Source organism: Sphaeramia orbicularis, chromosome 14 (assembly GCF_902148855.1).
Source record: "Sphaeramia orbicularis chromosome 14, fSphaOr1.1, whole genome shotgun sequence".
NCBI lineage: Eukaryota > Metazoa > Chordata > Actinopteri > Kurtiformes > Apogonidae > Sphaeramia > Sphaeramia orbicularis.
The window spans coordinates 21479236-21505527 of NC_043970.1; the positions used below are offsets into that span (position 1 = coordinate 21479236).

At 36.4% G+C, this 26292-nt stretch overlaps 1 pseudogene; it reads right to left on the reverse strand.

The window, feature by feature from the left end:
• Window positions 1-1046: 1046 nt before the first annotated feature.
• LOC115432563 (aquaporin-3-like) lies at window positions 1047-8325 on the reverse strand (annotated as a pseudogene).
• Window positions 8326-26292: the final 17967 nt, after the last annotated feature.

Consider the following 26292-nt stretch of genomic DNA (forward strand, 5'->3'; position numbering starts at 1 on the left):
AGTGCCGACTGGGTTCTGTTTTAAAGACAAAAAACAAGGCGGTCTGAGAGTAAATTTTACAAAATATGGCGCCCCGTCTTGGTATTTTATGAGAAACCCACAACAATAATCTCTGAGTAGCCCCCACCCTCCTTTTTTGTATATAAATAAATAAATAAATAAATAGTCGGAGTCGGGGGGCCTGGGTGCTGGTCCCCCCGATGGCACGGCCTGCGGCTCCTCCCAGTGTGGACGGCCCCAAAGGTGGCGTTTCCTTGATCCTCAGTGCCATGCCATGTCTCCCTGTTGTGTGCGTGTGCGTGTGCGTGTGTGTGCGTGTGTAAGTGTGTGGGCGTGTGTGTGTGTGTGTGTGTGTGTGTGTGTGTGTGTGTGCGTGTCTAGTATGGAGGGTGGGAGGGAGGGGTTTTCTTTGTAATTGTTTTTCTGTTTTTATTGTGTAATTGTTTTTAATTCTGTAAAGCACTTTGTGTTGCATCTGTGCATGAAAAGCGCTTTATAAATAAAGGTTGATTTGATTTGATAAATAAGTGTGTGTGTGTGTGTGTGTGTATGTATTATTATTAATTTTCTTTTCCCTTGCTCTTTTTCTATTGTCTTTTTTTTCTATTATTCTTTTATACTGCACTTATTATTATTAATGCTGTTTAAACATGGTTGTTAATATTCTTTATAATTTTCATTCTGTCTTTTCAGAATTTTTTTAAGTGGTTGTTTGTATCTGTTCATGTCTGGGTAGGGTTATGTGTTGTGTCATGGGTGGATGTTTAGAAAATCAAAAATCTCCTTCCTGTATAGTGAATGTCTTATTCATGTTCTGTTATTAATAAAAAGATCTTTGAAAGAAAGAAAGAAAAAACGAGGCAGTCTCTTATACATTTATCATGGCGTCAGGGGGGGGATAAGACTGTTTTTTTTCCTATTAAAAGTAATGGAGAAATAAGTTCTGCTCCTGAATGTGTTTCCTTATGCATCCAAACAGCGGTGTAGGATTCAGTAAGGAGTGCAGTCATGCACCAAGGGAAATACAAAAAGAGAACCTTAAAGACTCATAATACTGAGATATGAGATACACAAAACACATGAGGTGAGAGGTACCATTACTATGATAATAACAGAACACTGGAGGAGTTCATTTGGCGGAGCGAGGAATCAGTCAAGTTAAGAAGACTGGAGCAAAATAAGCGACAGGGCAGAGTTATGAGCTTATAAAAGCAGGTTCACTGTCATTAATTGTGAGAGGATTTGTCTGGATGTGACTGGTGGCAGTACTCTGTCAGATGGTGTTGATCAGCTCAAGGTGTGTGTGTCTTCAGTGCTGCGATGCTTCATTTAGTAATCACCTCTTTTTCTCTCTGACTGAGTAGATTTGATGTTTGTTTTATTAACTCTCCTTTGATTATGAGCTCTATCCACCATCTGTCTCTCATGGCGTAAATGTAGGCAGTTGTTCCTCTGCTGTGATTCAACAGATGACTTTTAATGACTTTTTTTTTCTTTCTTTGTTTAATCTCCATTTTCTGATAAATTATATTTTTGGTTTTTATTTAATTTGTTTAATTTTGGTTTTATCCTTTTTTCCCCCTTGCTGTTCTGTACTTCCCAGCAGTGGTGTAGTAGTCCCTGGAGAAGTGGGTACTCTCAAATTTTGCTTGTAGTCCAGAAAAATGCCCCGTTTTAGAAACAGTTACATGTAAGACTACTCTATTTAGTTTATCCAAAAATCCGTCAGCAGTATTTGCTCACTATTATAAAATTATCATGACTTGATCAGGAGCAGTTTGTAGGTTTTACTGGTCACACAAGCAGCTGCATGAATGTAAATGTATTCAACATGAGGCAAACACAGGATAATGTTAGCCTTTCATAACGTTAGCCTTTCATAACTTTAGCCTTTCATAATGTTAGCCTACTCACATAGTTGAACTATTGGTGACAAAATCTCTTTTCTTCTAAATGTGCAGTCGTGTGGTCCGTAGTTTAAAACAGTGACTCATTCTGAAACCACCTTAAACTCACCTCAGAATTATGTATTCCATGAAAGTAGGTTCTCTCAATATGTGTCACTTGAAAGACGTTTATTCTGCCTTTCTCGGTCACATTTCCAATAATTGTGCGTCTTCCAACAAGACGTGCAGTGACCTGTCAATCAACTCGGGTGGCACTGGCACCTGAGGTGACCAATCAGGTTCCAGAGGTGGCCACAGTAGTTAGCAATATTTTCCTCGGCATGACCCACCCTACTGTGCCTCTGATTGGCTCATCAGTCCTCATACCTAAAGTTAACCAATCTAATCAGTGAGGGCAGTGAGTACTAGCCAATTAGAGGCAAAGTAGGGAGGGTTAAATGGGCAATTTGGCTCAGATACTACTGAATGGTATGCATCAGGGGATTTTGAAGTGGGTATATGCAATGCTGACCAAAAAATAAGTAGGTATACGTCGTATACAGCTGTATACCCTGGACTACACTACTACTTTCCAGGTACAAACAGTTAATTTAAAGGTCAAAGGCTAACTCGCTTTATTGACCCTGTAGTGAAATTTGATCTCTGCAATTTACCCATTTTGCTAAACTCACTTTTATTACTCTCTGGTACATTTATTTGTATATTTGGACCCTAATAGTTCAAAAAGTTTGAATTTGAACCCTCCAGGTGCTGCAAAGCTATCTTTATATTGATATTGGCAAAAATCGAGTGGATTTCTACAACCCGTTTTAATTCCTGCTTAATTTGTTACATCTATAACTAGTTATGTCATGACATTTGCACATATAAGGTCAAGACTCCTGATGAACATTTCTCCGAGTATGACATAAATGTTTGTCAGCAGCAGCAGTTGTAGTCCATACTGAAAATATGTCCAAACTTCAAGCCCATTACCTAAAATGTTCAGTTGACTGGTTGTATTAACGAACACAAGTGGCTGAACAGGACAGAGCACAGTCAACAACCTGGAGGGGGTGGGGCATGAAGTGGCTCATATGCATTTAAAGGGCCTCCGCTCAAAATGACCTTTCTTGTGTCATTATTCAGAAATAGGGTTGAAGATGGACCTGTTTAGTTGAATTAATGAAGAATTCAGACCCAAGCATAGCATTTACAGTTTATGTAGACCACAGGGAAATTTTTTAAAATGCATAATTCCATTTTTTAAAAAAGCAAAATATCACTCCTTAAATACCCACACAGTACCTACCATTAACATTAGCACATAGCACACATTAGGAGCACTGAGCTACCATTGAAGGCACTCAGAACCAACTCCAGATCTTCAACAGTACTTTGGTCAAGGGCACTATCATTAGAATTAGTCTCCATGTATTTGTTTCTCATACTGGGACAGAGCGAACAGGTAAAATTGACACAGAAAGGCTCTGATGTGACAGATGAAGCCAGTGTAGCCTATGTAGCTGCCTTTGGTGGCAGTACTTTTCATTATATATTAAACTTCAGTAATAACACGGTAATAGTAATAAACAGAGAATAATGTATTGATACCATGTAATTGCCAAAGTAATAGTAGATTAGATTAGATGGAACTTTATTGGTCCTTTGGGCAGAGCTTTCAGGAAATTAAAGTTCAAATAGCAGCACAACATTGATTATACACACAAGAAATACCTTTTATTTAATGTTAGTGTAACCCACATGGTTACTAGTCCCACTTCTGTGGTGTAAATGTAGTTACCAGTGCTCTACCACTAGGTGACACACTAACTTTATGCTCATTACCATGATCAGGCAGCGCGTGCACTATGTGAGCCCAGCCACTGACCAGAGTACCCACAGATAAACCAACTGACCAGCCTGGGTGAGAAAATATGGTGTAGAAGCTGCAAAATTATTAGAAATCCCTTTGAATCATTTGTCTAACCAGTCCCTTGCTTGTTAGGAACGAGATCTGTGTGTTGTAGTGATGAGAGGAGCTGCTTCATCGTCTGAGCCCTCTGTCTGAACTCCGGTAAGCTACATGCTAGAGGCTAGGCCTCCAAGTTAGCTTGTTCATGTGAACTGTCATGAAAAAATGATTTCATTGTGATGATTTCATAAAACCAGTTGGAGTCCCTGATGTGTTTATTGGTGTTTGGGCTTACTGTGGTATTATCCGTATGACTGTATACTGTGTAAATTGAATTCTAAAAGATCGTTCACCACGTTAGCCTAATGCTAATGCTAATCGCCAGTGTCTTCTGCCACTACGTTAGCTCAGCTACTAAGTGTAGCATTCAATAGGGGAGCTAACTAAGGCGCTAGCTTGTCATTAACTGTATTTAGTGAGGGAGGCAGAGATGCTACATGGTGCACATATCTGTTAATATGGTACTAGATTGTGATAAAAACAAAAAAAGTGTCCCCTGATGAATGTTATGTACCACATGTGATTTGTTTGATTGCTGTTACTAAAAAACAGTTGTAGGTTTAAAATAGTGATAATAATAATTTAATACAGGTGATTCACAGTTAAAAACATGTTAGAAAAGGAGATGAAAGCTGTGATTATAAAGATAAATGTTGATGTTTGAACGATGATTATTGATTAAAAGAGCTAAATAGCACTTACAAAGATAAATAAGTTAATTTATGTTTAAAAGATGTAAATTTATGTAAATAACTGTACCATGTGAAAATACTGTAAAGGTGTTCCAGTTCATTTACAATAACTGACATAAGGTGTATCCAGCAATTGGGTATATGTGGAAGAAGTTCAGAGTAAGAGTAGTATGACATGATGAGATGTGATAGTAATTGTGATGTTTTCTGCACTACATGTATAGACTGGTTTTTCTGCTGGATAGAAATTGAGTCTGAACCCTGAGCACTTCAGTGGCGAGCCAGGAGAACAGAACAGGCCGGGCGGAAGCATGTTGTGGCCACGCGTGGAATCCACTTCAAGAAGAACCTCTACTCACTCCACCCATGAACACAGATAAGAACACTCAAAACAAAACCTACCCGGGTAGTAGAACGAATGTATACAGCCCTGGAAAAAATTGTGATCACTGTAATTTCCTGTGAAATCCGCATGCCTGTATGTATGACAACCATTCCATTCCTGTGTCTGCTGAATTCCAACACGAGCACACCTTAGTCTACTTAATAAGCACCTGCTTCATGTCTTATTTTCGGAGAAGTACAAAAACCACTACTGTGGCCATAACTTTCTTCTTACAATAGGCAACAACAGTGATATTAGTACCGGAAAAGTAACTGAAATCCAAAAATAGCTATTGAAAACTACTGGACTCCTGCTCTGACAATGTTCCCAGACTCTGAAGACTGGTTTTTCTATTAGGACAATGCTCCTGGCCTCAGCTAGGTCAATAAAGGTGTAGATGACGGACCACCAGATGAAGACCCTGTCATGGCCAGCCCAATCTCTAGACCTGAACCCACTTTGAAAACTTCTGGAGGAAGATGGATGGTCACAAGCCATGGAATATTGCTGAGCTTCTTGAATTTCTATACCAGGAGCTGCATAAAGTCATTTAACAGCAGGTGGACAGCCAAGACACGTGAAAACTGTCATTGAAAATCAGGGTTATTCCACCAAATGTTGACGTCTGAACTTTTATTCAACATGTAGTTACAACATTAGTATTTTGTTGTTTAGAAATGAATATGAACTGGTTTTGTTTGCATTATTTGAGGTCTGAAACCACCTGCATCTTTTTGTTATTTTGACTATGTGTTGTGTTCTGCAAATAGATGCTCTAAATAACAATGTCTTTATTTGGAATTTGGGAGAAATGTCTGTTGTTTAGAGAACTAAACAAAAATGTTCATTTTACTCAAAGACATACCTATAAATGGTCAAATCAGAGAAACTGATAATTTTCCAGTGGTGTACACACACACGCACGCACAAAACACAGGACTGAACTTCATCTTCTCATACAGAAGAAAGGACACTTTCATTGAACTTTTATCTTTATTTTTATTTGAAAGAGCTCTGTTTGTTTTTTGTTTTTTTCCTAATTCCATGCACTGCAAAATAATAACTGCTTTGAGAGGCAATAATTGATCACTGTTCAACTTTCAGTCAGTCTAACTTTCTGAACCAAGGGGAATTGTGGTTTGCTTTCTTCCATTCAGGTTAAAGGGGGCGCTACATTCAGTGTTTTATAATGTTACACCTTCTTCATCCTTTAATAATGAGCTCATGTCATATTGCCTAGCTAAGTTGCCTGAGAAGATCTCTAGCTCACAGGGTTGAATTCTATATTAAAACTACCCTTTTTTTATAAGAAGATGGATTCTTGTTCGTCTCTATATTAGTGAAGATGTATTGTGCTTGATATAAGATGACAATCAAGGTGATTTTGTTTTGTTTGTGTTTTTCTTTTCTTTTACTTTTCTTTGCCACATTGTGGTTATATAATTGCTGATGAGTTTAGTAATGGCAATAAAGTAAAAAAAAAAAAGATAAAAGAAGAATATGCAAAAAGGAAGAGGTTACAGCAACAAGAAAAAAATGTAAATGCAAAGTACATATTCATTAAAGGATAAGATCAAAAATAAAAAATAAAATAAAAACTGTAGATATCTTACTGTAGTGCTGGAGATAAACTGTTCCTGCGCTGAGAAATGCTTCAATCAGCTGTGAGAGGGTGTAGAATGGGATCTTTTTCCAAGGGTGGCGCCCCAAGACGCACAGACTCATGGAGTAAGCAGGATTCAGGTGTGCACCTGAGAGGAAACAAACATCATGAGTCCTTTGAGGAAAACAATATCTTATCTATATAAGCATCGACCCACTCCTTACCTGAAACTCCTCGGGCGACAAGCATCTCAAATACAGAACCAGGGCAGAACCGAGCTGGATAGTCAGGTAGCTGCCTTGGGTACCCGTAGAGGTGACGACTTGGGCCGCCAAGCCAGATCCGAATAACTGCAACTGCATGAAAAAAAAACAAAAAAAACTGAAGATTACGTCTGCAAAAAACACCTTGAAAATGTGCAACATTAGGCAAGTGAGTATTTTGACTGTATCATATTTTTATGCAGATTTCTCAGTTCCAAGCTCTGTAAACTTGAATGCTTGTTAGACTTCATCATATCAGGTGATGTGCTTAAATTACTGCTGTGTGACACAGGGACTCAAAATGAACATCTTTTTTTTTTTTTCACTTTAAACAAATGTAAAAAACATGCTGTTCTCTTAAGAAATAAATTAAATGTAGGACTTTAGCTATGATGTTAAAGTGCAATTGTGATCAATATTTGTTAAAAATGTTTAAATGATAATTTTTTTGAACACAAATATGTTGTGACACGGGGACAGCAGTTTGTACCTTTGTTCAGTATCAGAATAAAAGACTTTGCTGGAACTAAAACACTACCAATATGCTAATAAACTTTTATTTAACAGACATATTACAAATGAAGTGATATATACAGCTAAAAGCAGAGCATATTTGACAAATTGGATTGTACATAACCTTTCGATATTCTTGCACTGTTGAATAATTGCTTCCTACAGATTCACAGACTAAAATATCACTTATACAAGCAAGAAAAAATATCATGATTAAAGTTAATAGTGCATTTACATACAGGGGTTGGACAAAATAATGGAAACACCTTCACCTCAAGATGATAATGCCCCAATCCATACAGCTAGAATTGTTAAAGAATGGCATGAGGAACATTCTAATGAAGTTGAGCATCTCGTATGGCCGGCACAGTCCCCAGACCTCAACATTATTGAGCATTTATGGTCAGTTTTAGAGATTCAAGTAAGACGTCGATTTCCACCGCCATCGTCTCTAAAAGAGTTGGAGGGTATTCTAACTGAAGAATGGCTTAAAATTCCTTTGGAAACAATTCACAAGTTGTATGAATCAATACCTCGGAGAATTGAGGCTGTAATTGCCGCAAAAGGCGGACCTACACCATATTAAATTATATTTGTTGATTTTTTAAGGTGTTTCCATTATTTTGTCCAGCCCCTGTATGTCAGAGGTATAACTTTACGTAGTCAGTTATATCTTTTTTTCTACAAGTGATGCTGAAATTTTGTAAACAGTTCCATAAAATAGAGTTTGTAAGGTAAAAAATTTGCCTATTCAAGAGATGATAGGTGAAACTTAAATTTTGGACACTGATGTAAACTTTGGCTTGATCTGGCCCTGCAGTGATAGTTTGGCAGACATATGTTCACACACACTGCACAAAGATAGACATGAAACTCCTACTGAACTCGAGGTTCTTATATTTAACTAAACAAGAAACTTACAGCTGCAATGTACAGCCCAGGGAATTCAGCAATGCATTCCCTGATCAGCTGGCTTCTAATCCGGCATTTCTTCAAAAGCCTCTCCATGCTTAAGGCTGTTCTGGCAGTTGTATGTCTGCAAAAAGGAGGGACAAAGAGTTCAGAGTTAGGATAAGACATCCTTTTACTAAAACCACGGTGCTCATGGTCACAAATTCCTGCACAGAGGCCTGATGGGAACTCCCCTGGCAGATGATCACACCTGAATGAGACTATCGTGAACTAGCCCCTCCCATTTCATTAAACATCCAAAGGGATTCTCAAGCAGGATCTGACCTCTATGTAGCAATTCAGCTCAGTCTTTATCAAAGTTTTGGGTCACAATAAAAGCTATTGAATATGCATTACAGATTTAAACTGTTCAACAAGTTGGCAGTGATTTACCTCTTATTCTACCACTATCTGTTGGAATGACCACAGGAAGATAAAGCAGATAAGAAAATGAAATGCAATGAGAAGCTATGACAATTAAGATATGAAGATGAAGATGCATTTAATTGTTTAACCCTTAAAAACCTAGCACTATTTTTGTGGTGACTTCAGATTTTCTTCTACATTTAACCTTTCCCTAGTTATTAATTACCATTTATTATTACATTGTCCTCTACATTTTGCATTTTTATCATTGAAACTCAAAAAAATCAGGACTACTCAGTCTTTTTTGTGAGCTGAGAAACAGGACTAAGTTATACCAATTAGTAGATGAAACAGTGGTGCATATTCTGTAAGCCGTTTTTTTGGCTTTAGGCTTTCAGGGAGTGTCAACTAAAGCATATGATTTTGAAAATTAAACTTTGTTGTAAAAATTATTCAGGAATTTTCTAAGACATCAGATATCTAGTTGTACACTAAAGTTACACTTGCTCAACAATATTTTAACAATAATTATGATTTCAGTATTATTTGTCCCTACTGCTAATAAAATTTCAGCAGAACAACTGATGTGTTATGTGACACGAGATGCTCGAAGCAACCAACAGTAAGACAGAAACACAAATAAACCAGCTAAACAACAGTAAACCAGATAGAAACACATATAAACCAGCTCAGAGGAAAATAACCACATACAAACATATAAAGTAGGTCTGCAGCAAATAACCAGATAACATTTAAGATCAAATAAGAGAGGATAGGATAAGATAAAACCATCTCTTATCATAGGTTGCAATCTTACAACAGAAATTTTACATTTTATAAACCAGCTCAGGCTCAGTAGATGTTTGTTGGTTGTTTTAATTTACTCGTTTCTTTATTGTTAACACAGAACATGAGAAATTACTACTTTCCTTTTTTTTCTTCCCTTGGCTAAAGCTGCCTATATGGCCTATGCCACGGACAGGCCCTGTATATGCTAATACTAATACATCAGACTGTATTACATGGAGCCGGCCACATGCCATCAGCTGTTCACATGACTTAGCAGCGCCACTGTTTTGGCTGTCCTTGAAAATTCCTGATGAACTCTCATAACAAAGTGCATTTTTCAAAATGATACTCACTGTCTGAAAGCCTAAAACCACAGAACTGGCTTAACTTGCATGATAGGGCTTCAGTAATTCAATAATCTGACAAGGTTTACATTGGTTTTCAAGTTTTAGTCCTGCTCTTAGTGTTATTTAGATGAAATGACATGTTGAAAATGATTCTGACCCTCCTGGTGCAAAAGCGCTTTGCCTGTTGTGTCGTCCGGTGGTCCTAGTCCTGGTCCTGGTCCTTCCTGGTAGTCCTCCGTAGGTCGATGTTTGGGGTCTGGTAGATGATTTTCTTCTTCCTCTTCTTCTTCCTCTTCTTCCGTGCTCTCGCTGTAGATGATAGCCTCTCTCTTCGATGCTGCTAATAGTTGGATATCTGTCACAACTCAGATATCTGCTTCTTTCCCTCACGGCAAGTTCAAAAAGCGAAGGTTAGTAACCGTCCAGTCTTTATATACACAGTCCGTAACCTGGCAACAACTGCAAAGCGCTTTGCCGTTAGTGTCTTCCGGTGGTCCTGGTCCTTCTCAGTGATCTTCTGTCCCGAGGATGATGGTTTCTTCTTCTCCTTCTTCTTCTTCCTCTTCTTATTCTTCTGTTTTTGTCGATCTCCTCTTTCTTCTATGCTCCTAGCTTGCTGTGATATCTGTAGCTGAGCTTCAGATACGTGCTTTCTCCCTCAAAATAAGTTGAAAAAGCGACAGTTAATGACGGTCCGGTCGTTATATACTCAGTCCATAACCTGGCAACAGTAGAATTCCAAAGTAGTGTTTTCATTTTGTCCATGGTTTTCTTGACGGTCTGGTGCCAGTTGTACTGTGCGTGTGCTAGTCTCTCTGACCCTGTTTATGGCTGGTGCCTTAATAAACACAGTCCTGTTACTGTCCTCCACAGACTAATATTTGCTTCCAGTATGTTTTTTTTGTCCTGCTACAGCTTATTAACACCCTAAAGCTTGGACGTTGTTGTATGTTTAATATTAAAGAATGTGCAAACTCTAAGGTATATAAAACTTTAAAAAGTTCAATCTTAGATACACAACACACACACCCAAAAAAAAGTGTGTGGGTGTGGGTGTACATATATATATATATATATATATATATATATATATATATATATATATATGGATGCTTTTATTTTAAGTTAACAAATGTCCTGCAGTTGCAGAGACGCATGCTGTGAATTGAAGTTAAATATGTCCTGCATTGGCAGAGGAATTTGTGTTTCCTTCTTATTCAGTTTAAAGTGATTTGGCCTCTTATGATGTTTGTGTAATATACTGTGTTGCAGGGAGGCTACTGCGTCCATTCATTTGTCTGTTCATTTTCTTTGTATGGATTTGTTCTGCATTTCTTTCAGTGTACAGACGTGTATTTTTCTTTCAGTGTGCAGACATGTGGGCTGTATTCTACCTTTGAATGTGTATTTATTCTTCTGTTCTGTCATGTGCTTTGGTTCTGTTCTTTCTATCTTGTACAGTCACTGTGTGACTTCAGTTTTAAAGGAGCGATGGTTTTACTTGCTTCTATTGATCCTTATTCAATAAAGGGACATCATGTTACTCTTTGTGTATTTATATTTATATGGCACATATAGTCTGTGGGAAACTGTACGTTATCTAAGTATAAGTGATACAGAGATTGAAAAGGTAAATGAAATCAAATTCCTTGGAATACCTATACGCAAGAAGTGGAATTGGAAGGCACATTTTAACCACATTAAAGTTACAACGTCCAAATCACAATGAATTATTTGTAAAGTCATAGAATTCTTGAACTATCTACCTTATATCTTCCTGTATAACTCTAGTTCTGCCCTATATGATGTAGTGCATGGAGGTGTGGGGGAATACTGACAGAACTAATCCAAATCCAATCACCATTATTCAGAAAAGGCCAATACCACTGATCAATAAAGTGTCCTATGGGGAACACACACATCAGTTTATGATCCAGTTAAAAACCGTAAAGTTTAGCGACTTAGTCCACTTTAAAACAACACAATTTATGTTCAGAGTAACAAATCCATTGCCTGTTCATATTCAGAGCTTGAGTAAAATATGGAAAAGTGTTTCTGATTTCAGAGGAAGTCATGTGTTCGAAAAACCTTCTGTTGAATAAATATGAAGACATTTAGTCTGTGTGTGTTGGAGGAAATGTTTGGAACAAGTTAAATCCTGAGGTCAAAGACTATACAATGATATTTAGGTTTAAAACTAGAATTGTTTAGTTTTTTGTTGCTATTGTTACTATACTAAAGGCACTGGTATCTATTTTATTTTATTTTAATTGATGATATGAATAGGGGGGGTCAGCAGAATAAACTTAGACTTCAGCCTATTCCTTTAGACTCTTTAGTTTTTACCTCCACTGGGAGGTATTGTGATCACTTTGCTTTGTGTGGTTGTTTTTTAGCAAGATAGCTCAAAAAGTTATGGACGGATTTTCAGGAAATGTTGATACTGGCACAAGGAAAAAATGATTAAATTCTGGTGGTGATCTTGGGGGGGGGCAGATCTGTCTTGGCGGAGGTCTGCGCTCTCTGAGTGCTTTTCTTGTTAAACATTGTATCTGCATAAATGTATAATGTTTGAAATGTCTAAATAAACACAGTTGAACTGAACTGATCTAATGATTGCAAATTCATCTAAAATCATCATTTATGTGAAATAATTGAAATGAGTAATCACACGTTTAAATACTGACAGTGGGTTTACTTAATGTGATTCCGTTTTGTAGTGGGCAGTGGAATAACTATTGGTTTCCATTTGTGGTGACTGTTGACTGAGATGAGGGTTGAGATTAAATAAATCCTGGAATTTAGCCTGGTCTGGAGCAGGCTAGCTCCACAGAATAAATCTCCATGGTAACTTTTATCAAAACATATCCTGCTTTCCCCTATCCTGCTTTTGTGCAACTGGATCAAGGATAAATTGAGCCAGGATAACCAACATATCCCATCTTAATCCCTTATCCTCGTTTTGTGGAACAGGCCCCAGATGTTCATGGGCATCAGACAGATCTGTGTTCATATCAGTCTGTAGATGGACACAGAGGAACCATGGAGTCACAGACTGACCATGAGTTCAGGTCCAGATCAGATCCTCCTCCTCCTTCTCCTCTCTCTCTCTCTCTCTCTCTCTCTCCCTCCCTCTCTCCCTCTCTCTCTCTCTCTCTCTCTCTCTCTCCCTCCCCCCCCCCCCCCCCCCCCCCCCCCCCCCTCTACTGGTCACAGCAGACCACCATCCTCCAGGAGTCTGGGTCTGCTCGAGGTTTCTTCTTCCCCAACTTTTTCCTTGCCACAATCACACTAAGTGTTTGCTCCTGGAGGATAACATTAAATTTTTTAAATAGGCTTTAGTGACTAATTGGCAGATTGAATTAGATTTTATATTTTAATTAATATTATTGTCAATACTTTATTATAAATGTAGTTTTCTAAACTTATTTAATTGGTTATTGTAACATTCCCTGCTTACATAAAGACCCAAACATCCACCTTTAGTTAAAACCATCCACTGATCTAAACTGTTTAATACCCGTGGATCCACTAATCCTATCGATACATACTCCCAGCACCTCACTGATTATGATTAAAATAGACTACAAATAGAAGATAAAAAGCAGACTAGAATAAATAAAAGTTATTAAATATCACTAAAAATGACAATCTATAAAACCTGCAAAAACATCTTTATATAATGATACAATTTACTACAAAAGATAAAAGATAAATAAATGATAAATAAGACCAGGTTAAAATAAGCCAGAAATCAAGAATTAAAGCAGTGAGGTGCCATCAGATATGAGCCATTGGGACATTTAAAGGCTTCGTAGCCAACGTGGAAACACCGTCATCTTCTACAACATTCATTCACCAGTAAAACCCATGGAGTTGGATCAATGACAGTGGATGGAGACACTCAGTTTATATTCAATTTATAATAGATTTAATGGAAAAAGTCAGTTTTGTTGAAGATTTCTCTGTTGATGATATAATAACCCTCAACTTTACTCTGAGCTTTTATGAACATCTACATGTTCCATTAATTAGAGAAAAAGCCCAAAATACATAGGATAATTAATGATTATAATAATAATTAAATAAAAATAGAATAATAATATTATGATGAATTACTTAGAAAAGGTTAAATAGGAAAATTAATTTGGAAACTGTAACAGTAATAATAATAAGAAGAATAAGAATAATAATAAGAATAAGAATAACAACAATAATAATAATAATAATAAAAGTATCACTGGGTCTTTATAGGTTAAAAAAATGACCACCAAACTTTATGCTGAATAAATAAGTTAATTAAATGTACGTTTGTCATGTGTGGTGTCTTTTAAGTGTCTTATTTTAGTGGTTTCCAGTGTGTTTTGCCCTTTTTAACTGAGCAGACCTCCATGCATGGGGGTCCACCCTATCCGACCACCTTAGCCCATGTGAACTAGTCTTGGAGACTGGACTCATTGCAGTTCCAGAGATGAGATGGATTGTCCTCAAGGCCAAGCATGCAGAGCAAGTCCTCCTGATCCTGGAACTGGGGGCACAGGGGGCCCACTGATCTGGCTTGGCGGAGGTCTGCGTACTCCGAGTGCTTCTAGTTCATTAATGTATTTTAATGAATGGAACCATCAAAATATTTGCTAAAACACAAGTCTGAGGGTGGCTGATTTTAGTTGAAATGCATGGCTCAGTTTTTCTGAATACATTAAGGTAAAATCAGCCACCATCAAAAAGGATTTTTTCACTAAAAAAGAACTTTGATGAGCAAAAATTTTACATTACATCTTACAGAGGCAATCACAACACATATTTCTCACCCATATCACTGAAGTCCAATTTGTGTGCCAGGCCACTTTCCTCACAGTTCTCCTCAGCAGACTGGATGTGAGGCATTGATACACCCACCACAGCAAACACACACCAATCAAATCAATTATTTTTTGTCAAGTACAGATGCTGCAATTTGAAATAATTTGCATTCATGGGCTCTTAAAATTTAAAGAGCTAGGAGGCTCAAACCTTAAATGGCTCATTTTATCTGATATCACCTTATATATGCTACGATAAACCAATATATATGAGGCAACACAATCATATACATTCAAAACATCAGATAACCAGCATTTTTGTCATTTGTCTTCCAGTTCATCTTATTAAAGTATGTAAGACTGTGTCCAATTGATGAGGCAGATAGTAAAAAAAAACTGTAGACTAGTGTAATAGACTGAGTATGTAAAAGATTGAAAGAAAAAGCAGCAACAACAGCAGTAAATAATTGACTTTATAGTAAAATCTTTTTATTCAAAAGGGTCCCAAGTAGAATATTTTTTGATATTTTACAAACATCTGTGTACACACAAAAGGAACAAATTGGATAAACAGTCAACAGAGAAACATACAGAACGAGCCACCTTTCATTTCTTAGAGAACAAAACAATATTCCAACTTGAGCGTCAAACTCCGCCCTACATCCAAACTGAGTTTATAATGTGCCAGTGTTTTTTGAAGGCCAATTTGATCAGATGTGAGCCAGGAGAGTAAGCGGTTTTGTGTTTAACCCTGAAAAGAACTATCACTTTAATAGAATATTAAATTGGTACTGCTACATGGATGATGTGTTTAGTGTTGCATAAGTTCAACACAACTCATATTAAGAAGAAAATAAAATATGGCCGTATTTGAGGAACCTGCTGTCTAAAGGTTATAGAATGCCACTGACTGTAAAGGTGAAATACTTGGCCTCTGTGAGTCATACAATAAGACTCTAAAACCTGTTAGCTTCACCAGCTTGGATTAAAAAGGTTATTTTTTCACACCTTATTTCACAGCATTTAAAGAAATGACTCAACTTTATAAGAAACTTGGGATTTCATTAATCTAAAGCTTAATGCAGGTTTTATTTATCAAAGCTAATCTGTTGAACATTTGAAAAATATTGATGTCCATCCCTACAGATGAACTTGTATAATATTTATTCTTTACAGTTCAGTCATATATAAACAAAAGATAAAGAGCAAAAACAAGTCAACATGTATGATTAGGATCATAAAGAAGGACGGATTTTCACATTCATGGAAAACAAAGTTATGCTATTTGCAAACATATGGTCAAATATATCACCAGCTCTGTGCATTATGCTTTCATTTGTTCCTCCTCACAAATCTATTGTGTTTCTGCAAAAACTGGGTTTAACAGTAACAAAGTAGAACATACACTGTCTTCAAACTATAAAGGTAGCAGCTTGGCATAGTACGAACATGATAAATACAACAAAACACACACAGAACCATTATAGACATGCTCAGAAACTCTGCCTAAACCTTCCCTTTTTCAGTCTTTGACATTCTTAAATACAACTTAATCGACCCATTAAACAAATGGCAACTTAACTGACAGCGGACAGGATTCTTCAATCCTGTCTCTACACAGATACGAGTCTGATGATAAAAAGTGAGGAACAGGAGACAGTTTCTATCTCTGGAGCAAGACATGCAGCAGTGATGCACAAGTTTCCAGTATAAGTGAACTCTGCATCACTTATCAAAATTTTCCATTTAAACAGTTATATTTAGCAGGTAACATCACAATGGACAAAACATCAGTGGTCAGGAAAGACATACCTTAAATATGGCTGCTGGTTAAGTCATAAACAATGAAATGATACAGACTTAAAAAAAAAAAAAAAAAAAAAAAACTACATTTAACAGTCATTTTTCTGTTGTTAGCACAGCATTAACTGATCAAGAGCAAACTGACATCATAAAGCATCCATATAGAAATGGGACATTTCACTCACTGCACTGAATTTTTTTGAAAGACCAATTTTCTGGTAAAGGTGGTGCAGTTGTTTTTACATTCATAGGAATGAGACTGTTAACTCTGGTAAGGTACTGCCTTGTATGGCCGTGTGCACACACCAGCAGCAGAGGGACACAGTAGGGAAAAATGGCCACTGCACATCAGAAAGTACAAGTAGAGACAAGTAACAAAGTAGTAGTAGTAGTAGTAGTAATTAGCTTATTATGTTATGCTTTATTATAATATAATATTAGAGTATGTATACAGTTTAATAATCACAGAATAAAAGTACTAGTAGATATAATAACCAGTTAACATACAACCAAAACTGCATTTGCCATATTATGGTGCCAAAATTCATCTTCCCTTCTGTTCACTGAATTTGTGTCTTTATTACTGGAGTTATTACATTACATATTGCTACATTATTGCCAAAACTTTACCCTATTGTTACCATGACACCATATATTAAGTACTGCTTTTTTCTGTAGTAAAAGCCTGTGCCATTGAACAGTTGCCAGCTTCTTTCACTTTCACTTTCTTTTTGTACTTGAAGCACAAAGTGCTTTTTACAGGATAAATTGCACATCTAAATCAATGATTTTCTGTCTGAAGATGCAAGATTCCAATCTCCAGGTGTAACCAAGTCATAGCCTCAGTGTCCTCACAGGGAAACCTGTGGAGTCCTGTGAGAGAAATGGCTCAATTCACTGAGTAAACAACTACTTTGTGAAAACTGTTGATCCATAACAATCAGAAGATCTCTGCGATGATCTCTAGTATTTTATCCATAGACGAGCAGATTACATCACCACATGATAAGATTTAACATTAAATGATTTTTTCATGAGACAAGTGACAGTTTGATACCTACACATGGGTTTTACATCTTTTCATTTTGTATATCATCAAAACCAATGGTAAAAATAACTGAACTCACTCTCTAAAAACAGAGGTAAGAAACCTACTCTGCTCAACCACAGAATAAATTGTCATGAACTTTAGGAGAACATTTGACAATGTCAGAGAACATATCCAGTTGGCCCACAACAACACGTGATCAAAACTTTTGCTCTTATGCTTTCAGCAACAGTAAAACCATTCAGAATAGAAAATTTCATCTTCAGTCCACATACTTTTGTCCACACAAGTGGTTCTCAACTGGTCTGACTTCAGGACCCACTATCACCTCTGTGACAAGCTGGGACCCAAACTAAACTTCTCAAATATATTTAATGAAAAGATGGTGCATTTTGAACCTGAGATCATACAGAATATCACACTTTACCAACACAGAAAACAAGTCTAATGATAATCCAAACTAACCAGCAGGTGGTGATGCTAAAGAGGGAAATACTGGAGATGAAAATATGAACACTAAAATAGGTAGATTTTAACCAAAACCCAAAATGTGCACTCAGTTACAAATTAAAAGTGCATTCAGTGACTTATTGAAGAATAAAACACACTGAGGTTTTTGTCCTTGATGTAGGTTAAACCATATCTAAAGTAGGGCTGGGAAATATGTAAAAAAAAAAAAAATCATTTCACAATAATGTTTTTTCATATCAGACGATATCGATATGTATCACGATATAAATCAAATTGCTATTTTTGTCAAGGTTAAATATTCCGTTACTCTTAAGTTAGTTGTGAAGACATCAGAAGGTTATTTTTGATTTAAATATGATTTATTTTCTGTCAGAGGCTGAACATGACAGATGTGCTGAAGAACATTATACAACTGTTTCAGATAAATAAAACAGGTACATATATTTAAAACTAAACTAAACGTCTGACCATCAAGTTTTAAAAGAGAACACAAACAAAACAGACCATCTTCACCAAACAGTACTGGGGGTATATATATGTGGGGGGGTGTTCTGTAATTTCGGTTTATACCATAACTGGCATAAACCGAAAATGAAACTTAACATGCTTTGAACGTCCAACTCCCAGCTTCTATGCCTCTGTTATACACCAGAACCGAAACGGGTCACATCCTACCTTTCAGTTTCAGTTCAGGGAACACTTTTACCTCCTGCTGCAGCCCAAACATTAGTGTGTGTGCTGCAGCTGCTCTTACACCTGTGCTGTGTGTGTCAACCTAACTTGACGTGGCTCTAGTGTGATTGGTTTGGTGCAGCGCTACTTAATTATGGTTGGTTGTTCTCACATCTGTCAAAGCATGGATGAATGAATTCTATTGAAATTGTTTCGAGCATGTCTCATTTATATCAAGGAAAAGTTATTTCGTGACATACCTTTATATCGTTATTGTTTTATCGCCCAGCTCTAATCTGATGTAGTCGTTGTCATACCTGAGTTTCACCATGTTATGAACAGAAACTTTTGGGTCTTTTTGGGTCTAAAAAATAAAGCCTAAGATTGGTTTCTTAACATCATTTTTTGCCCAGTGGTCCGCGACCCACTGAAAATGGGCTTGCGACCCTCTTTTGGGTTGCAACCCATCAGTTGAGACTCCCTGCTCTAGACACTACCACACTTCTCACTTCTCCTTTTAGCTCCAACTTTAATGCATCACATACACTTTGGCTGAAGTTGAAGCTTCCACAGCACTTTCTCAGACGTCATTCTGCATATATTGTCCTTTGTGTTCAGTCAGGTGTATTTGCAGTGATTGTGGGAAGAAATCCATAACATACTAGAAATGGAATCCCCTGAAATATACCATTTCAGGCTCCTTCCTGGGACAAAGTGTATTTACTCCTCACATTATCAACCATAAGACTGAGGATCCCCTTGCTCATCATCATTACATGCTGTTTTCCTATAATTCTGACAATCTGACATTAATCCACCTCTGATGTGGGTCATATAACAGCATATTCTGTCTGGCTGGTCTTTTTTTTCACTGTTTGCACCATGTGGCCTCTTGCCTGTTTTACAGTCCGCTCTGTGTATTAAACACAAGCCAAATAACCCAGTGGTTCTCTATTGGTCTTGCCTTGGGACCCTACACTGTCCCATGGTCACATCCCACTTTTAGAATCCAAATCGAGTAAACATGTTTTTCAAAAATAGCCTCATAAACAGATATTCAATATCACTGTGAGGGTCTTATTAAAAACCAAAACTGGCTCATATTTTCACCACTGTATTCAGAGCACACCACTCAACAACCAACAGAAAATACAACCGCAAAAAAAAAAAAAAAAAAAAAAAAAAAGGATTTTCACTTTCACTGTATGTGTGTGTGTTGTACATGATAATGGTCAAATGCTAACTTATGAAGGTCCTAAAGGGAGTAAGAAGTAAAAAGGTTGAACGTTTTAACAGCACACAGCTTTATCACAGTTTAACAGACGTAAATATTCATTGAGTATCAATATAAAAATAAACCTGTGTTGGTAAGAAATTGAAAATACTACGATAGAAATGATAAAATAACCAAAATAGAGCAGAATTGTCATTAATGTCCAGGTTCTTAAGTGTCTGTTTGTTGCCTGGGTTTGGTAAGTGTGTGGTTATGATTATTTCTTATCTGGGCATTCTGGGAAATTCACCGAGTTGAATCCATCCAGTGTAGATCAAAACAGCTGGATGTTCTGCCTCAGTGTTCCACAAGGTGTTCTCACAGGGTACAGCTGGCCATTGCATTCGGCAGAAATGTAATCCAAACATCTGTCATTAAAATCTGTACTGAGAATGAAATAACCATTCGGAGAGAAGACCTTGACTTGTGTATTTTATCGGAGCTGTGTGTCAGAGGATTCACATGTTCACACCAGTGCAACCAGTCTGCAAAGTAATGAACAAGTCCAAGTATAAAAACAAAAGCTTTAAATGAGAAAGTAGGGAAACTGCCCTTGGGTTGTAATCTATAAGACAAAACAAGAGCAAGGAAGAGGTAGAGTTTAGTGTAGGGGACGTGGAGGACGAGAAGAGACAAGATTAGGTAGAAGGTTAGTGTTCGGTCATATCTCTACGTCAGAATCATCCTGTAACATAAGCCATGGAATGCAGCTTTGTCCATACTGTGCCGTGCGTAATCTAACTAATGTAACTTTTATACCTCATCTCCATCTTATATCAATGTTGACTTAATTTCTAATTCTAGTAACTAAAAAGTGACAAGAATTTTATTACTTTCCCCTTATTATTTTATTATTTTCATTATTTACTTATTTATTTCTAAACTATTTTTACACATTTGTACATGGTTGAATAAATGTTCTAAGCCAGGGGTGTCAAACTCATGTTAGTTCAGGGGCTACATACAGCCTAATATGACCTGCAGTGGGCCGGATGATTAAAATAATAACACAATAATACATAAATAATATCACTTCCAAAATTTGTATGTCTAATTTCTATGTTTTAGAGTGAAAAAAGTAAAATTACTGTATACTATCAAAATTTTTACACCTACAAACTATCCTTTAAAAAAATGTGGAAAAACATGAACAACCATGACCAAAATGAAATCTATTAAGAAAAAAAAATGTAATTTTAAGAGTTTATACCATTATTTGGCCTCAGCTTCTCATTTTCACATGTTCATTACAACTTACAATCAAAGGGGATCTACAAATACACAAAAAATGTAATAACAGACAGAATATTGGTACAATTACTCTTAATTCTCTTAACATATTTCAGGCTGTTCATATTTGTTCAGGTTTTTTACATTTTTTGTAAAAGGCTAGTCTGTAAATGTTAACATTTTTGTGTAATTTTACTTTTTTTTTTTTTTTACACTAAAGCAAAGAGAAAAGTTTGTAGTTTTCATTATTTATAGTTTATTATGATAGTATTTTACTGGTCTGATCCACTTTAAATGGAATTGACCTAAAATTATTCTAACATCCTGGAGTGTTAATATCTTCAGTGTAATTTTTGCATTTCACTAATTCATCCCACGGGCCAGATTGGACCCTTTGGCGGGCCGGATTTGGCCCCCAGGCCGCATGTTTGACACCCCTGTTCTAAGCTGTTAAATTGTTGTTTGTGTAATGAACAGGATCTGACAATACATTACATGACGCACGTCACTTTTACGCCCACCAATATTACGCACCTGTACATGCATTTAATTTCTGTTTTGCTATTTATGTATGTATGTATGTATTTATTTATTTATGTTACATTTTCATTGTGAATGTTTGCAAATCTGTATTTAACACATTCATGGTCATATTTGCACTTTACTACCACCATATTAGTGATAAAAAGAAATTAAAAAGCTTTTTTTTTTTTTCAACACACTTCATGACCCATTTGGAATAAGTCCATGACACACTTTTGGGTCACTACTCTCCAACTAGCCCGCAGTTCTTCAGACTGGGTCACGCTGAGTTTTATGGGTGAAGCCACTAACATGGAATACTTAGTGTACAAAGAGTTGCATTTCATAGATGCAGACATATTCATAGATACACATCTAGCACAAGTGATGATAAGCATATTCATACTAAGATTTTTTTCATTCATCAGGTGCAAATGTATTTTTAAAAATGTCCTTAGATGTCATTTCTGGTCTTCATCTGACCCAATTTCTAGGGTAACATTTTATTTTTGACAAATTTTGGTTGTAAAACCACTTGATAATAACATGAGATCCCAAAATAGGTTGACATTTGTCTCCTTCATTGAAGAAATATGGTTAAATTTTACCCTAATTTCCTCCCCTCCAGGCTATCAGTTGCTGCAGGCAGTCGGTGCCTCATAATAATCACCATAATCCCAGCGCACCAGGCTTGGCAGCACCAGCCAAGCTGCTCAGAAGGTGTTCATCTTTGAAGAACTGGAGTCCAATCAGCAGAGGACAAGGGGGTAAGGCATCAATTTACACCCGGGTTGGGCCGCTCTCCAGTCTGTCCTGGAGAGGGAAAGTGGCAGAAAGATGCTGTGATCGTAGAAGCAGCTGCAACATTAGATTACATTATGAAAGAAAGGCTGATTGATACAGAAGGATGGCTAGTTGGGATGACAATGGACATTATAAGAATAGTTCTTGAGAGCTGCAGGGGCACAAGTGGGTCCGTGTTATTCAGCATGTGATATTTTCACAGCTTTAGAACGACTCGATGTGTTTGCACTGCATTTTTTCTTTCCACAGTGTTGTCTTGGTATGCACAGTTCCAGTTTTATTTAGAACCTTTTAGGAGATGACACCTACCAGATAATACAAATTTGTAAAATGTTTAGAAAAAAAGGAAAATTTAGATGTTAATTTTTGTTCCCTACATAACCATGCAGTTTTTCAAATTTTTATGGCAAAAGATGGCACTATAGCTTTTGTTTCTTTTTATGAGCTTCAAGTACTAGTTAATACCTTTAAAATGATGTATTATTCATGTCTCTAGCTTAAATACTTTTTGAATTAGAGTATAAAATGTAGTCGGGCACTCCCTACATAACCGCGTGACTTGACCCAAATAAAACCTAAAGGATTAAATTAGTATAAATCATAATTATTACTTGAATTATATATGTTTTTATGAAGCCTTCTCCTGCTAATAACACAAATTACACATCAGTCTGGCTCCATTTTAGTATTTTCCGTGAGTAACCGGGCAACATTTTGGCAAATCCCTAATATTACTCACCGGCACCGGCAAATGACTATCACGGAAGATAGTCATTTAACCCTTTGCTCCCCTTTCCTCTCTTGAATGCTGTGTTTTGTCTAAAATATACTGTGAACCATTAGCGACAGACTATCCTCTCGGAGTGCTGCTCTCACAAGACACAAACAAATTAAACAAATGAGAGCCCCATTTCATTGAAACTTCAAGTCTTTAACTTAAGGAAATGTAATTACTGTGTTCCTGCCAGTTGTTTTTGATCCCCTGGCCCACTCTTTTTCCTCTAAGGGTTCTCTTAGTGCCACCACTAAGTGATTTATTTGCTGCTAATTTGTTGGCTTGTTCCAAACAGATGGAGGCAGAGGGGCTTCTGTTCTTCCTTAGTAGCCTGCTGCTTCTTCTTCACTCCCAGCGTTTTAATATTCAAATGGAGAGAACGGAGGATTATTATCTGTAAGATATTCCAACTTGGAGATTGATGGTGACCAGCTTTACTGGTTAGTTAATATCCCTACTGCAAGATAAATGACATTTATTTTTATTATTTAACCTTTATTTAACCAGGTAGGTCAATTGAAAACCAGTTCTCATTTACAGTAACAACCAGGCGAAGAGGCAGCATAACAGGCAGATAAAAAAGCACAAACAAAACAAAACAAAAAAACAAATAATATAGTTATATAATGAGCCATAACAGTGCTAAAGCAGAGCATTATTTACAGTATTTACATTGATATGTTTTTTAAAAGAGTAGTTATTAACAGTAAGAACATAAGGACAGATAATAGAGTTTTACAACATGTACTAATGCTAAAAGGAAGTAACAGGTACAGTATATATGGTGATATATATCAAAAACAAAATGGATGAAAGCAAGTGCAATGATTTTGTACTAATGGTTAAATTGAATGTATGAAAGAGGAGTTAAACTGGAGGGTGATACATTTCATTTCTTAAAACACACTCAGACTTTGAATTTAAACTTCTCTATCTCTGTGCAAATAAGTATTTTGTGTGGCTGCTAGCCTTCCTTTGCTCTTCAGTCTTTTTTTCCAGTGTCTATTGGCCCAATTGAATTGAATTGGGTTTTCAAACTCTTCTAGCTTGCTGCCTTTATAGCCTGCAGGCTGCTTTAGAAGACATCCTTGATAGAATAAAGGGAATTCTAAAGCAGAAGTGACACTGACTTGTTTACAGTGAAGGCCCACTAGTTATCTCTAGGACTGCTGCTGGCTTCATTATGTGTCTAACAACTCTGTTCGGAGGTAATGGAACTGAGTGTGAATCATGGTGTGTGTCTGAGGGAAAACCTTTATATTTATGAGGACAAAACATCCGTCAAAGTGACAACAATTTGTCATAATGTCTCGGAAAAATGTCAACAGTTACTGTCATTGTTCATCAGATATATAAGAACTGATCATCATGATTGGAGCGCCGTAAATGATCCAGTTATTAAACAGATTTTTATTATTACAAAAAAAGACAGACATGCTAGTATATACAGTATTATGCAAAACTCTTAGGCCACCTTTATCCTTATTGTTTTTGCAAGGTTGAAATGAGCAGATTTATTTCTCACTCTTTTGCTAACATAAGGGAAATATACATGCATAGTATTATATTGTCAATTGACAATTATATTATAGTGTTATAAATTAATTACAAATTATATTATAGTTTATAAACATAAACAAACAGTACTAAATGTCTTCTACAGGCAAATGTTAGTAGACTGACCTCTGTTCATGTTACAAAATTCAGGTCAAATAATAAAGAACACTAGAGAATTAAGGCAATGAATCTCATACTGTTTGAACAAAAGAGTAAAAGATAGGTGCAAAGTGACGTCACACTAAATACATGATATTTGGAACTGTTGAAGCTGTTTTTTTCCCTGAAATTTCTATTTTAAATACTGTAAATATGCATATTTCCTGTATAGCCTTGTTGTATGCTAACACAGATATTGAGAAATCCATATTTGTGGTCTTTATAACTTTGCTAAAACAACACACCTAATATTGGCTTGAGATTTTGCACAGTTCTTATGTGACCGATTCAACTGAAAATGACCATGTTGCTTCCCTTTACTTAAAAAACACCAGATCGAAAAAATACACCTTCCTTCTCTATCCTAGCAGTCCAAAAATAAAATTAAATATACGCAAGTACAGATGAATTTGATGCCATTTTATGCTGTTATAAAAAATGAAGCCACTTTTCCAGTTTCCAAGTTTTGATGAAGAATAACAGAATTGCAGCTACAGCTGTCAATCATATATTCAACATATAAACATATTTATCTGAAAGCCCCTGTGACTCAACAAGGCCTGCATCACGGAGTAGATTTTCTACAGTCTGAAAATAAGGCAAAGAGGAGATGCGTTAGACTCATTTCCTCTCCCATCATGTAATGACCACATGATGATATGTAATAATGGAACTTTACAATAATGCTGAAGAGAAACCATCAAGCACTGTATCTTTAAATAGTTCAGTTGTTTCTGTGTATTCAAGTGTTAGTCACAGCAAAACTCTGTTATGCAGAGATAACAGACCACTGGGTTGCGGTCATTGACTGACTTCAGTGAACACAGTAGTGGTTGTAGAAATGTACAATCACAATTATACAGTTAATACTATCAAGGTTCTCCACATTGCTTTATAATCGAAAACAGTTTCAACTGACAACTTTATTGTAATTGTCGCTTGTTGTGTCATTAAACTGAATACATCTCAAATATCTTATATTTATCTTATGTGTCTGTCTTTTTATTTTTGGTATATGAGTCTGTTCTGGTTGGTCAGTCTGCTCAATGTAGGATTATTGTGTATATTATTTTATATATAAGTAGCGTAGGTTCATGGTGACACCCAGTCTTCACGAATAAGTGCAGTTTACTGTTGAAGACATAAATAAAATAAAACAAAATAAATTAAAATAAAACAAAATAAAACAAAATAAAATAAAATAAAATGAGTACACCATATCTGGTGCAGGAAATATTTAGCTGACTGCAAAAACTCTTCGTCAACTTTTACTCATGGTTCAGCTGGAGTTTTAAGTGTGAAATTGTGCATTATGAAAATTCTGAATAGCTCAAGGCTCGGGGAAGGATATGATTGGGAAAATTAAGTTTCCAAGTTAGTAATCTGTTTTTATGTACTTCAAAGAG